A 12,406-nucleotide genomic window follows, 5' to 3' on the forward strand; every position below is an offset into this window, starting at 1 on the left:
TAGATCTTCAAAGTAAATGTGTTGTAAGTTTGTCTTTTGACACACCATATGTAAAAGCAATCCCAAAGAAATTAAAGGTCTAATTGTGAAAAAAGAAATCTTTAAAACTATTATTTAAAATGTAGGAGAATTTTTTTTAAAACATCAAAGCAGGAAGAATTTTTCCATCAATCAATAAATAAATTAATTAATTTCTTTATTTCTTGTCCATGCCTAATTCAGGCCACAACCAAATTCTGCTCGTGGTCACTCAGGGATGCAGTAGCTCCCCCCCCCCCCCAACACACACACACACAGAACATTCTTTCACAGTGACTGAGGCAGGAAAAGTGAATGTGGTAAATAGGATCCCTGGGCCTTATCATTTCTGCCCAGAAGTGACACCATCACTTTTGCTCACATTTCATTGGTCAAAAAAAGCGACATGGTAACACCTAACTTAAAAAGGAGCTTTCCAGGTGCCCAGAAGGAGAAGAGGGGAGGAATATTTGTAAAAAAATCCAGTTCATTGGGGGATGTATTTCTTAAATAAGATCAAAAAGCATAAGCCATAGAGGAAAAAAAGAAATAAATCTGACATATGATAATAATATGAAGAGCTAAAGTTTATTGGGTGACTGATGTGTATTAGCCACTCGTTGTTTAAACACTTTACATGTTTATTTGTTCAATCTTCACAATAACCCAGCAAGGTAAGTTCTATTATTTCCCAATTTTACAATCAAGGGATTGAATAGTTATGTGATTGGCTGTCAAAGAATAAAATAGAGGCGAGAAACAAGGGAAGGGGACATACCAGGAATAGGACAGGGGTCGCTAAGTATTAGGAGTGGTTATGCCAATTAAGTAGTGAAAACTGCAGTTGCAGGTAGGAGAGAGTCCATAGGACTACACAGAATTGGCTAAAGGAAATCCTAGTGTTTTTCAGTCAAGAAAAAGTCTTCAGTCAGTATATGGCATGCAAGACTATTTAAAAGTTCATGATTGTTTAACAACTTAAGCAGAGAAAAACCAGTTGTATTGAAATGAAACATTTGCTTTTGATATTTCCTAGGCAAGTGCTCCTGTAAGTCAACAATTTTCCTTTCACACAGCAAGTAAATTAAGTCAGAATCAAACATTTAAACTTCTGAATGGCAGAAGGTACCACAAACAAACTTAAAAATGCAGAAGCAGACGGGGAAAGGATCTTTGCAAGATTTATAACATGTAAAAGACCAAGTGCAAATCAAATTTTAAAAAGCAAACAATATGAAATTAGAAAAACATATGAACAAGCAGTATACCAATGAGAGACTCTTTAAATGCTCATTTTTATGCAAATCGCAATTGAAATGCAAATTGAAACAATGGCATATTGCTTCACCTATAAGATTAGCCACTGGACCCTACATGCTTTTGCTTTTTAAGTAGCATCTTCTCCTACTTTTGAATCTGCATGAGATTCTGTACCTCCTATTGTTATATTTTCTTTACATTGCTTATTTTGTACCCACGTAAGAAGGTTTTTGATGCATCCTTTAAGCCTACAACTTATGCAACACATTATAAACATTATTACTACCTCTACCTGAACTATTATATTATTGTCATACCGGTGCAATATTGTGTACAATTTTTGTTTAATTCAAGAATGCACAGTGTATGAGGACTTTCACTCTGCTTTTTGTGTTTATTTTTCTTCTATTTTTCTTCGGTTGCAAACATCTGCAACCTTTCCATTTTCTCTTTCTATTTGCCAACCCTCTTTCTTGTGGGCTCCATCAAACATCTCTTTCTGCTTCTCTGCTTTTCCTTGCAGAAACACTTCTGCAAGTTTCTTTTCTTTTGAGTCATCACATGTCCACTCTTGTAGATGAGGCCAGCTGCATGCTCAGCCTCAGGCCTCCTCAGGACACTTTTCTTAGGCGGGGATGAACAAACTGGTCTTCAAAGCCTCTCCTTATGGTTGAAAGACTTTCCCGCTCAGCCCATTCAAGATATGAAGACTGGAATTAGACACAAAAATGGCAGAGCCTGATCTCTGAAGACTAGGATGTGGGTTCAGGCTTCTTCATTCACCTGGGCATTAGGGCTCTTGACCACGCTGGCTACATTCAGACTCTTTAGCCTGTCCAGTAGTTTCCATTACAACTATGAAGGATCAAGAGGATTCTGGGAAGACTTCATGACATACATCTTTTTTTTTTTTTTTTTTTGAGACAGAGTCTCACTATGTCACCGTTGGTAGAGTGCCTTGGAGTCACAGCTCACAGCAACCTCAAACTCTTGGGCTTATGTGATTCTCTTGCCTCAGCCTCCTGAGTAGCTGGGACTACAGGCATCCGCCACAATGCCTGGCTATTTTTGGTTGCAGTCATCATTGTTGTTTAGCAGGCCCGGGCTGGGCTCAAACCCACTAGCTTTGGTATATGTGGCCAGCGCCCTACTCACTGAGCTACGGGTGCTGACTCCATGATGTACATCTTCCCAGGAAACATTTCAATTGGAAATTCAGAAAGTGTTCAGAGATTTATGTGTTTGAAATTTAAAGGGCAAAAGAGAAATAAAGGGAAATGGAGGTGGCAATGGTGAATAATAGCCAGAGTTGAACCGCTGGAGGCTGTTCTATGAAGTACAGTTGTGTTATTCTTCAGCAAAGATGTCTATGGGAGTTTGGCCAGGTTCCTGACAGAATCCTGCTAGCTGTTGTTGATTCATCAGTGTGGCCTATAGAGGCAGGCAGGAGGATCCACATAGGGACCTTATGCACTGACTGCTACCACTACTTCCCAGGACCACGAGGCACACACAGCTCCTTATTTAAAGCTGCATGTTACATACCTAGGAACCAGGTGGCATTATATTCTTATTGCGTATTGGTTATGAATATGGGTTCAGCAAGGATGCAGAAGACCCTCAGAATGGATTGTGCTTTCACTAGAACTCTCCCTCACTCCAACCTTGGCAGCCTCATCATCACTGGGCTGTCTACAAAGCCCAGGTCTTCCAGGTCATCCCATGGGCTGGGACCCAATTCACACAAGGCTCTGTCCATCTTCTTTTTTAATCCTGTATCTCACACTTCCCTCCTTTTGGAAATGCGTCTACTATGACCCCTGGAGCCCATGGCCACTTGTTGGTAAATTGCTCCATAACCTCCGCCTCTCTCAACATTCCCTCCACCTTCTTGCTCCAAGTGAAACACACTGTCTCCTGACCTGCTGTTTCTACCTTCAAATTATACACTAGATTCAATCCAGCCACTTCTCATCCCTGCACTGTGGCCACTTTGATCTGAGCTACCACTGTGTCTCACCTGAATCATTACAGTCACCTCTTTGTAGATAATTACATTTTTCCCTCAACTTCCTTTATTTCCCTCCTTATCTTTGCAGACGTTGGAGAGTTAAAAACTACACTTTCCAGACTCCACGGTCATTTGGGTTTGATAATTAGTTCCTGCTGATAATCTCACACACTAAATACAGAAGGCGGTAAGTGAAGCAGGGGCTGTGGCGTCTGCTGGCAAGCAGAGGTAGACAGATGTGACAATTTTGGTGATCAGATTCTGAGCTCCCTGTTCCTTCCAGAGCCTTTCAACCAGTTCGATGGGGGTGAGGGTCAGCTGTGAGGAGAGCAGTAATTGTGAAAGCACACAGAGGGAGAATAAGGTGCAGTCTGTCAGGCTAGGGCAGACAGGACATAGCTGGTCTGGTAGGTTTAGGTCCTGCCTGACCTTCACCCCCTGTCTCTCATTCTTACTATTTTGTAAATTTAGCTCCCCACCCACCCACCCAAAGATGTTATCTTGAGTAGTTTAGGTGAATTGATTTAGGAGATTAACTTTTGAATTAGAATGTTGTTTTGGGTCATGGATTATACTGATTATTGTTTACTATGGATCATGCGTTCGGCCAATTATTGTTTAAGATAAGGATTAATACAGTCTTCACTTTGAACTTAAAATGTATAAAACTGTAATTTTAGAAATGGAAGAACAGAACAGTCTTGGAGAGGCTACTCTCACTGTTCTTCAGAATCCCAGCCTTCTGACAAAGTTTGGTGGACCTATCCCTGTCTCTGCATATTGGCTGAGAGTGACAGGTGGCCAGACCCTCTTCATCAGGTAACAATTGCAGGAGTAGAACTGGTCCCGTGATAGCTGGGTTTTTGTTATAGCAAGGTGACCTTGAACTCCAGTGCCAGTGATAATGCCTGACTTCTCCTCCAGCCCTTCCGATGATTGTGTAGGCCCTTCATTCCCTGCGCTGAATCCCTGGCAGTGGGTTCTGTTCCCTTCACAGAACCCCAACTGCTACAGCCTCCCTATTGCTCTCCAGCTTCTACTACTGCCCATCAGAGTGACTTGGTAAATGTAAGTGACCATTGTTCTGTGGAGGTCAGTTGGTAGGTTGAACCTAGACTAGAATGCTTTAATGCACATGATTGTTCATGTGCTTTGAAATGATGGACATAATATCACCTGGCTGACAAATGTTCTTCCAGGGGGTGGCCATGGCGGGGGGGTAACCAGCAATAGTACCAGCCTCCCACAGATAAACCATATGGGAAAAGTCCTGGTCTTTGTTTTGCAATAGATGTCATGTTCATGAGAGCTCTGGGAAGGGTATCTGGACACTTTGGTTCTCATTTTCTGCATTTATCCTGACCGGTTTATCTTTTTTAGAATTTCATTTTGAAGTTTCACTATATTCTCTGATTCCATATAATATGAGCCATAAAGGTATTCATGAATCAATAGAGCTTTACAACTATTAACAGACAAGGGTAATCTAAGCTTAAGAACATTTAGAAAATTTATAGAACTTTTTGCCAACAGACACTATGTCAAAAATTGTACTTTAGGGAACTCTGGTACACTGTTGGTGGGAATGTAAATTAGCACAACCACTATGGAGAAGAGTATGGAGATTCCTAAAAAAACTGAAAATAGAACCACCCTATGATCCAGGAATCCCACTGCTAGATATATATCCAAGGAAAGGAATTCAGTATATCAAAAAGCTATCTGTACTCCCATGTTTATTGTAGCACTATTTACAATAGCCAAGATATGGAATGAACCTAAATGTCCATCACTGGATGAATGGATAAAGAAATTGCAAAAATTGCAGTACGTATACACAATGGAATATAAACACAAAAAAGAATAAAATCCTGCCATTTGCAACAACATGGATGGAACTAGAGAACATTAAGTGAAGTGAGCCAAGGACAGAAAGACAAATCTCACATGTTCTCATTCAGATGTGGGAACTAAATAATAAAGCAATTGATCTCATGTACACAGATAATAGTATGATGGTTACCAAAGGCTGGGAAGGGTAGTAGGGATGGTGCAAAAAGTGAGGATGATTAATGGGTACAAAAATATAGTCAGATAGAATGAATAATATTTGGTAGCACAATAAAGTGACTATAATCAACAGTAAGTTAGGGTGTACTTTAAAATAACTAAAAGAGTAGAATTGGAATGTTCCTAACACAAAGAAATGATACATGCTCAAGGTGATACCCTATGGATTACCCTGATTAATTTACATTATATGCCGTATGAAAACATTATATGTACCTTGTAAAGATATACAACTATTAAGTACCAAGAATAATTAAAAATTTTAAATTACACATGAATTGCTTAAAAAGTGCATACACATGCTAAAATGTATTTTTTTTATTTTTTTTTCTGGTTGCAGTTCAGCCGGGGCCAGGTTTGAACCCACCACCCTCGGTATATGGGACTGGGGCCTTACTGACTGAGCCACAGGCGCCACCCCCTAAAACATATTCTTGTGGCCAACCCACTCCTGAGTCCATTGCTCAGGTACTGGAGTGGCCAAGGGCTTTGCTCCTTCCCTGTTCTACCCTCTGGGTCCAGCCTTTTTTGTTTCTTAGGATCACCTCCCAAATCAGCCACCAGAGTGCAAGCCCCTGTCTCTGGTTAAACATAGCAAACAATGTGCTTAAATGACAGTATCTATTTTTTAAAAAACACAATGAATGTTATCAAGCACATTACAAAGTAATTTTTATGATACCCTGATAATTTTATCTTCTTAATTTAATATTTCAAAGATCTAATGTGCTTATTCATAGAAAATAATACATAGGTTAGAAAGCTGCCTGAGGATTATATGGCAACTGCATAATTTATTTTCTCTGTTTCCCTGGATTTTCATTTCTTTAAAAATCTCCAGATAGCAGGCAGCGCCTGTGGCTCAAGGAGTAGGGCACAGAACCCATATGCCAGAGGTGGCGGGTTTGAACCTGGCCCCAGCCAAAAAAAACTACTACAAAGAAAAAAAAAAATCTCCAGATGGGGCCAGGTGTGGTGGCTCACGCCTGTAATCCTAGCACTCTGAGAGGCTGAGGTGGTGGATTGCCTGAGCTCACCGGTTTGAGACCAGCCTGAGCAAGAGTGAGACCCTGTCTCTAAAAATAGCCGGGCATTGTAGCAAGCACCTGTAGTCCCCAGCTACTACAGAGGCTGAGGCAAGAGAATCGCTTGAGCCCAAGCGTTTGAGGTTGCTGTGAGCTATGACGGCACAGCACTCTACTGAGAGCAACAAAGTAAGATTATGTCTCAAAAAAAAAAACTCCAGATAAACAATAGTAACATTAACATTTCATCTTCTATGATTCAGAATCATTTACAGATTTTAGAAAATATACTGTTAACATTAAATAATCACTGTTGATTATAAGAATTTGTAAGAGAAATATGAAAGCAAAACATTATCCATGCTAAGTAGATTAACTATAGATGCTCATAATTTGCAATATTACATAAGTTCCAATAATATAAAGACCAATTTATAAAATATTGGTTCTTTAAAATAATTCATCTAGTTGAATACACGTTTACATTTACATAATCAGGAACCTTGGAAATTTCACTCAGTTTTGCAGGGATTAAAAAATTAAATTCAAAGCCTTTCAAGAACTAAATACTATAACTGCATTTTTATTTTCCATTGTGGTAAAATCAGGGAGAAAACTATAGTCAATTTTTTTAACTAAAATTCACAATACAATTTATTTTGTCAAAGGGTTTACCTTGCAAAATATCAAAGGCACATGTATTAGCATTTAATTTCCTTGTATTTATTTTTCAACTTTACATCTATCTGTTTGAGAGCTTTGCCTATAAAACCCAGAAGTGATAAAGGCACTTCGTCACAAGATACCTGGGAGAAAAATAAGGCGGACCTCTTTCTGATCACACAGGCAAGATTAGATGGCTCTTACTTCCCTTCTTCTCCTTTCCTCCCCAAACTCCAAATCACAGCAAACTCCAAATCAGCAGCTAATTTCGAAGCTAATTTACTCCACTCAGCCCCACTCTCGCCATGAGGGCTTCGGATACTGGTGTTTAAAATGAATTCTTCAACTGGGAAGAATTGCGCAAAACACACATTCATACCCAGAACATGTTCTTCCTCCTGAACAGGAGGATTCTCAGGGACCCACAAGGATTTAGGATCCTGGCAAGAGTCTTGGTTAAACAAAACCAGCCTCCAGAGGATAATAATCCCCAAGGATGAGAGTAAGAGCCGCCTGAGGTGACTCAGTAGATACCCCTGGTAGGCGCATAGCACAGAGCTAGGCCACAAAAGTCCTACTGTCTTGGAAGATACGCCCCTGGCCCCAGCTGCAGGGGAAAGCTGAGTTAATTAAAATACCAGATACTGACTCAGAAGAAACCAATATTTCTCTTTCAGAATTAAAACAACTAAATTGTTCCAGGTTATTAACCTTTCAGGGGAATACGCTGACTGAAGTTGTTACAAAACACAGAAGGTAGCAGGCACCCACCTGCACAGCAGCTTTGTATACAGACTACAAGATACTCTGGTGTTCTTTGGAATCGGAGTGAAGCCTACAGCCCTTGCTCAGACCCTCGGGAGCTCCTGGCCAATACGATAGCAACTGAGTTTTCTCCGTAAGCGTTTAGCAGTAGGCACAGGCAGCCACCAGGCAGCGGGGCGTGCCCTTAACCCTGGCCTTTCTGAACACCCAGGGTGCCACCGTCTTCCTGGAACCCTCAGGCCGGCATGGCCCTTATTTCCCTTGACTTGTGAAAAGTGATGGGTCATCAAGATAAAGGGAAAACACCCTTGGACACATTCAAATTAAAAGGTTGAAAGACACTGTCAGTGATAAGTGGACACATTGCCATTTTAATTAGACCAGGACCAAATTACTTTAAGGAAACGAGAACTCTGGAGAGGAAACAAGGAAGTTCCCAACTGGAGAATTCAAATGAAGACTATGCTGAATCCCTTTCTTCAGTAATTTATAAAGCGGATGGTGATGTCATCTGCTGAAGCCACAAAAGGAAGTCTTGAGAGCCACAGACCACAATGAGCAAGGAAGGTGGGCCACAGGGCAGCTCGTAAAATAAATGTGAGGAACCCCTTGACCAGAGTAATAGAATCCTCTATACCTTGATTAGAAGTCTTAGTATAGAAGGCTTTCTTAAAATTTTTATGACTACTACTTTTTCGACTCATGTGAATTTGCATATTATTGGGCCTGATCTCCATATTTGTTTTGTAACCCAGTGGGAATAACCAGAGTTATAAACCAGAGTTAGATTTTTCTGTTTTCCCATCCAAAAACATTTTGAATAAATGGCTTAAATTTGAAAACAGGAATAGCGTTTAAATTTGTATTTAACAACCTAGTTTATTTTCCCAGATTATTTACACGTATTTCTTAGAAGAATATGAAACTTAACTTTTACATAAAGGTTTTAGTACTCAATTGAATAGTTTTATTTTTTTACTTGGAAGTCATTTTTGCTTAATAGAACACCATTAAAAAATTCATCCTTTTGAAGACCAATTTCTTTAGTCTATTTAAATGTATTAACACAAATTATAGAGTACAATTTCCAGCTTAAGTCTCTTTGTAAACATGGTGTTCTGTGATTTGGATGGTTTTATTTTTCTCTTAGCCTACGGGGCTTTTCATAAAGAACAGGCACATTTAAAGTATTGGAGGTGTGGCTTGATTTCTTAATTATTCCCCCTGGGAGATACTGAGTCCCTTTATCTTAGATTTGTATAAGCTCTCCGTAGTCTCTTGAAACCGGAATGAACAGGAAATCCACTAGAGAGACGTTAAAGCTGGATTTTTTACATATCTACGGAGGAGGCTTAATTAATTCAAAAGTATCTTTGATATCCAACTCGTTTCTTTGTCATCCGTGGTATGAAGAGGCCAGTCCTCCAGAAACAAGCAAGCTGGAACATCTGTTGGGGGTTCTAGAACCCCCTTGGGCTCCCCACTCCCAGTCTCTCAGTTCCTATCAATTCAATCCAATGTAGCTGGGTTTTTACACAGGAGAATAAAGCTCTCACACAAACAGAAGAAATTATTAAATTATTGAACAGCCTGAAGATTAAGCAATAGCATTTTTTCCAAGGAAAGGAAAAAAGAAACCATTCAGAAAAACACACAGCCACCCTGAGTTTCCCTGAACTATCATACACGTATTTATTTTTTAAGGAGCATGAGTTCTCTGTTTCTGGTGCAAAACAACCTTCTCTGGTTCAGTTTTGCTTCTTGGAGCCTTTAGGGAAAATTGTCTTAGCTGAGACTTAATTCCAACAGAAAGAAAACACTCATGCTTCCAATCAGATCAAATTCTAACCCAGAAATCAGAAACAGTCATTCCAACAGACAGAGGCACAAGAGTTCTTCCAATCGCTCTGGCTGCTGGCAGGTTTATAGAATGGACTCTGCCTCTATTCACCTGGTTCCTATTCAAGAACACCTGGCAAAATCCACAGGCCAATAATCCACCACAATAGAAAACAAACTACAGGTTTTCACTTCCTAATGCTGCACAGATGTTCTTGGCCAGCTGCTCCTTAAGCTCTTGTTTTGAGCTGATGAGAAACATCTCAGAGACAGGCATGTGCTTTGTTGAGACACAAATGGATTGTCACTACCTGAGTTCCCTTCCCCAAACAGAATCTGAGACAAGGAGCTGCCTGAAAAGGATTTATTTGAGGGGTGATTTCAAGGTACAAAAGTGAAGAACAGGTCAAATGAGCAACTGTTTGCTGGGGGCTGAGGAGTTTCCTAAGATGTGAACCTTTCAAGGCTAAACTCAGAGAAGTCCCAGGCAAAATGGGATGAGTTGGTCATTACAGGAACTGGGAGCTAGGCCCAGAAGAGGAAGGAAAACCAGCTCACAGCTGGGCTAACGAGTTGGTTTGATCCCACTGCACCACTTGAAGTGCCATAGAGAGGGTGGAGGTGGGGAGCATTTATCCTCTGGTTCCCATCTCCTCTTAGTCAAGTGTTGCCCCTTGGGGTGTTAATTCCTCCCACATTCAGAGCTCATATGCATGAGTGCCTGTGAGTTCCCACAGGCGTTTCCCATTGAGACTTCAAAGAAGCCCTAGGGGGCTACAGCTGGGGCACAGCGCAGTTGGGGCATTTCTTACGCCTACACAAATCTGGTTACTGCACCAATGGCTGGCATCAGAATTGGACTGACAGGGTGTGAGGTGGGGCATAAGAGTCGCCCAATATGTGGAGGTTAATTTTGCCTCCTTCTGGTTGACTCATATTTCCTCTCAGCATGGAATCAACAGCCTCTGCTCTTAGCTTCCCATTAGTTTATTAGCTGAAATGAAATGAAACTCTCAAACTCTTCATTTAAATAAGAAATCAAGCAGAGTGTTTTTTCTTAACATAGAGGTAAATCCATGCCAATGATCTAAAATGAGAAAATTCACGAGTATTTGGACCTCCCTCCAAAGCTGAGATGTTAATTTAAGTGTCATCACCTGTGTAAATCATTATTAAGTGAGACACCCAATCAAAATCACAGACATTTAGGGCTTGTGACATAGCAATAACCTCTGAAGCTGTGACAATAACCTCTGAAGCCCAGAATCTTGCAAAACTCCTTTTTGGCAACCATATTTGCAAGGATGATTTATATGTATTTTTTATTTCCACGGTTCTTTTTTTCCCACAGTTTTTAAACTTTTTTTTTTTTTGTAGAGACAGAGTCTCACTTTACCGCCTTTGGTAGAGTGCCATGATGTCACAGGACTCACAGCAACTTCTAGCTCTTGGGCTTCCGCGATTCTCCTGCCTCAGCCTCCCCAGCAGCTGGGATTATAGGTGCCCGCCACAACGCCCGGCTATTTTTTGGTTGCAGTTCAGCCAGGGCTGGGTTTAAACCCGCCACCCTCAGTATATGGGGCCGGCGCCCTACTCACTGAGTCACAGGCACCAACCACTAAGGACAGGGTCTCTCTCTGCTGCCCAGGCTGGAATACAGTGGTGTGATCATAAGCTCACTGTAACCTCAAACTCCTGGGCTCAAAGGATCCTCCTGCCTCGGTCTCCTGAATAGCTGGGATTATGGGGCATCCACTTCCAATACTTTTCCCCCAAGGAAAGGAAAGAAGAAACCATTCAGAAAAACACACAGCCACCCTGAGGGTCCTTGAACTGTCATTCATGTATTTATTATCTCTGCCGCCCCATTATCAGGCTCTAAAGCAGTGGTTTTCAACCTTCCTAATGCCCTGATGTATTTTCATTGTTAGAAAGGGGTTGCGACTCATAAATTGAGAACCACTGCTCTGAAGAGAAATAAGAAGTAGTTTTTGCTCTTGAAGAGATTCTAGTCTAATCTATAGCAGGAAGCTAATACTAATATCTATACTTTATAAGTCCAGAGTCTCGCAAATAGTCTTTAACCATGCCTGGCTAATTTTTCTTATTTTTTGCACAGATGGTGTCTTGCTATGTTGCCCAGGCTTGTCTTGAACTCCTGGCATCAAGCCATCCTCCCACCTCAGCCTCCTAGAGTGCTGGGATTACAGGAATGAACCACTGCGCACAGCCTAAATTTTTTATTATGGAAAGTTTTAGAAATAAACGAAAGTAGAGAGAATAGTATAATGAATCCTCCTGTACCTTCAACTTTGGTTTTGTTTTGTTTTAAATATGGAATGCTTCACGAATTTGCATATCATCCTTGCGCATGGGGCCATGCTAATCTTCTCTGTATCGTTCCAATTTTTGTATATGCGCTGCCAAAGCAAGCACAACCATTAATTTTGGCCATTCTTTTTCCATCTCCCTCAGTTAAGAAGGCATGCAGCAGCAAGCAACAGAAAACCTAGTTATATAATCGTAAATAAAAGCACTGTGAGTCTCAGATAACATAACATCTAAAGGTATACAGTCCAGGGTTGGTGTAAAGTTGAATAATGTCTTCAAAAATTAGTTTATTTGTCTTTAGAAAATGTGGTTGCGAGATGGCTACTGGGTCTTTAGAAATACCTCCTTGTTCCAGGGAGGAAGAATGAAGAAGGACAAAAATCGCCAAGTAATATGCCAGCTGTCTTGGGTTTCCTTGGAAAAC

At 40.7% G+C, this 12,406-nt stretch overlaps 1 non-coding gene across 1 annotated transcript; it reads right to left on the reverse strand.

The window, feature by feature from the left end:
• Positions 1-11,979: 11,979 nt before the first annotated feature.
• LOC128566130 (U6 spliceosomal RNA) lies at positions 11,980-12,087 on the reverse strand. The gene has a single exon (XR_008374426.1). It is a non-coding gene; the product is annotated as a U6 spliceosomal RNA (small nuclear RNA).
• Between the last annotated feature and the right edge of the window lie 319 nt (positions 12,088-12,406).

This window comes from Nycticebus coucang, chromosome 14, assembly GCF_027406575.1.
Source record: "Nycticebus coucang isolate mNycCou1 chromosome 14, mNycCou1.pri, whole genome shotgun sequence".
In the NCBI taxonomy this organism is placed as follows: Eukaryota; Metazoa; Chordata; class Mammalia; order Primates; family Lorisidae; genus Nycticebus; species Nycticebus coucang.